Source organism: Anastrepha obliqua, chromosome 4 (assembly GCF_027943255.1).
Source record: "Anastrepha obliqua isolate idAnaObli1 chromosome 4, idAnaObli1_1.0, whole genome shotgun sequence".
Classification (NCBI taxonomy): Eukaryota; Metazoa; Arthropoda; class Insecta; order Diptera; family Tephritidae; genus Anastrepha; species Anastrepha obliqua.
This window is the reverse complement of record NC_072895.1, coordinates 47,134,549-47,137,934: the sequence shown is the minus strand read 5'-3', so window position 1 is coordinate 47,137,934 and position 3,386 is coordinate 47,134,549.

Below are 3,386 nucleotides of genomic sequence, written 5' to 3'. Positions count from 1 at the left end.
TCCAGAATAGCCCCGACTCATCAGCATTATATAACTGATCGTTGCACAACTCCAATTCGGATCCTTGAGGATCCACTAGCTGAGGTTGAGAAGACAGCTTTTCGCCTAATATTTTAAGAAGACGAATGCCGTACCTCTTCTTGAATCCTTGGAGCCATCCATCACTAGCGAAGAAGTTTGCTTCATTTTCTTTAATTTTTGCATGCAGTGTTTTTGCCTTTTCTTTCAACATTAGAGCACTTACTGGCCAGTTTTTATCTCGCATTCGGGTAAACCAACGATAAAGAGCGCTCTCCATTTTGGGCAACTCTGAAGAACGCAGTGTTTTTCTATTTCCAGGTCCACAATACGTGTTGTTTACGCATTTTAAAATCACTTGCTTTTTCGCTTTAATGTTACAAATGGTTGATTTAGCAACATTATATTTCTTTGCTAAAATCGTCACATATGAGCCTTTTTTTAAAAAGCCGAGAATTTTAGGCTTTTGTTTAAATGTCATGCACACGGGTTTTTTAGAACTCATTTTCACCAGAAAACATAAGACGAATCACTCTTTGCAAAACCAAAACCGCGATTGAAATATTTTACTCCTCACACGCAATTACGAATAAAATGCATATTTTATAATTAGGGGATTCCCTATTTTCAGAATTCCTTGAGATCAACGTAAACTACATTCAAATAATTGTGCCGTTTATTGTTCATGTTATTGGGCTTTTTGAGTTTGTACACGTTTTAGAGTAGTCAATGCACAAAAACGTCTGTTCACGTTTTGGGGTGTTCACGCTTTAGAGCGTGCACGTTATCGAGCGTGCGCTGTATAATAATTGTAGGTACCATATAATCCAGTGCCATTCTCGATGGAAGAGTTTTGTCGAGGCCCTATGCTCCCGAGAGGAGTGAACAAGGGGGAAAAAGACAAAAAAAACGTATATAATTTACTAACCGAACTAAAAACAACCATACTTTCACATTCGCAAAATGCCACTAGGGGGCAAAACTCAAAACAAAAAACGATTATTGTTAACTGAAACGAACCAATTTTATTATACGCTATGCAAGTAACTACGAGACATACATATGTATATGTACACATACATGCATATCAAGCAGATTGAAAGCGTATTAAGAAAATTATTTAAATGAGGGAAAATTTAATTCGTTACAGATTTCCAACTTGTTTTCAGTGACAAATCAGCCAACACAAATTGCTATTGTGCAAATTATTCATACATACATACACACAATTTTGCACAGTCGTACAATACATATATACGTACATATCAAAAAAAATTAAATAGTACATTTTGCATTTTGTAATTAGCTGAAACCACACACTTGCACTTGAACATTCACACCAGCTAATACTTTCATATTCCAGCAACGCCTACAAACCTACACAACAAATTAGTATTATTTTTGCATTTTTAATTGCATATGGCAACTAAAAAGTCCCTTTTTAGCTGAGGCACTTTTGCACTGACTAGCAGCGAGTAGGACGATCGCTCAGCTACATAGCAAGCCGGCATAATCGATTAGAAACCCCTTTAAACTATGATTTTTGCGGAATAGCCCCCTTCACTTTAACACGGATGAGTTGCTCTATTCAATAATGATCACAACGGATCAGCGCAAACGTCATCCTTCATAGTTAGTAGCCGCCAAAAGCATTTGCAGAGGCAGCTTGTGCAGTGACAGCATCGAGTGGGCCACTAGCCACTAGCCGGCGCACAGCCAACGTCTGCCACAGTCTTGCCATTCACTCACTCCATCCACAACTGCACAGCAGTGACCAAAAACAACAACAACAATTTAGCTAATAATAGAAGGAGTACCTAAAGTTGGAAAAGAAAATCGAGAATTAGTTGTCAACATTTTACACAACCTAGAATAACTCGAACAGCAAAAACAGACAAAAAAGAAGAATACTAAGGAATAACAAAGCAAAACGAAAAAATACAGTACACAAGTAACACCAGCGGAGCAACATTAGATGATGTCCAGTGAAGGTGGAGTGAAGCAGCAGCGAAACATCAATAAACGATCAAAGTTTTACGAGCGCAGCGTGTGCCACACGATCAATCGATTTGATGCCGGCAAAAATGTTACATCACTGCAAAATAAGAAATTAAAACAAAAAAACATTGGCAGGAAGAGTAGCAACAGCATAAGTTAGAGGAAAAATACAGAAATAAACAGAAAAGATCGGCCAGCGGCAAAAAATTACATTTCTCACGGAGAATCATTAGAGCGGTGATGAAGGAAGTAAATTGTTATTGTGTTGGTAATAATTTCAATGTAACCCACTCTGAGGCTCATAGCCGATCGCTGCATGCCGAAGAAACTAGAACAGAGTCATCGAAAAGCGTAGTGTCGCATTCAAGAACAAAAAAAAAAAAAAAGACAAACGCCGCTAATAACTTATTCCCTGCTTTAAATAACTATAGCACTAGGTCTTAATGGCAAGTTTTGACAATTTATTTGCTTCTGAGTTAACCATATCACAAAGTTTGCGTTTCACGATCAATGGCTGTCAAAATCCATACAAATTGCATTGCCGTGATATATACGTGAAATTTCGCATGTATATCACGGCAAAGTAGTACTCAGTTCCCGCCGTGAAAACACCCAGCAACATGCCAGCAATATTTTTTTACATCTATGATGTGTTTAGCAGTTGACAGTTCGTTTGCGAGTGAAGTGTCTGAGTTCGAATATTCCGAAGGTATGGCATTGTTAAGGGAAACGTCTTCGCAAAGAGTAAGTAAGTAAGTAAAATGTAAGTAAATCTTCTTCTAATTTTTTAGTGTCAATATATGTATATGCCCATAATTACGAAGGTGGTCTAAGTCATATATTTCTTGTTTCGAGATATTTAATGAATTGCGTTTAAAAAAATAAAAAAAATATTTTTGCATTACATACACTTTTATATAGAATTTTATAAGTCACGATTAACCAAATTTTTTTATAAAAATGAAATTGTATGTCAATTTCATAGGAAAATGTTGTTATTGTAGTTGGAACTGACTTAGACCATTTTCATAATTAACTGAATGTTCTATAAATGTCTTAAGGGGTAACACCACTGTACACGCGTAAAATAAACACGATTTTTAAAGAATTTTTTTGTATAGAAGGAAAGGGGAAACAATCACTCTGATTTGGGAAGTTATTACTTATATACTAAAATACAAAACTACAAAGTTTGATCGAAAAATTTTACAAAATGGCGGCATTGGAGACATTTTTGTAATGTGGTTTCTCTTGAAAGAGCTCCGCGGCACGCAGCACAGAGGGTGCAAATTTTAATCTGGAACAAAGAAACATTTTTTTTCTTAATCTAGATAAGAATAGCTAGAGAAACACGTAGGGGATTTAAAAAA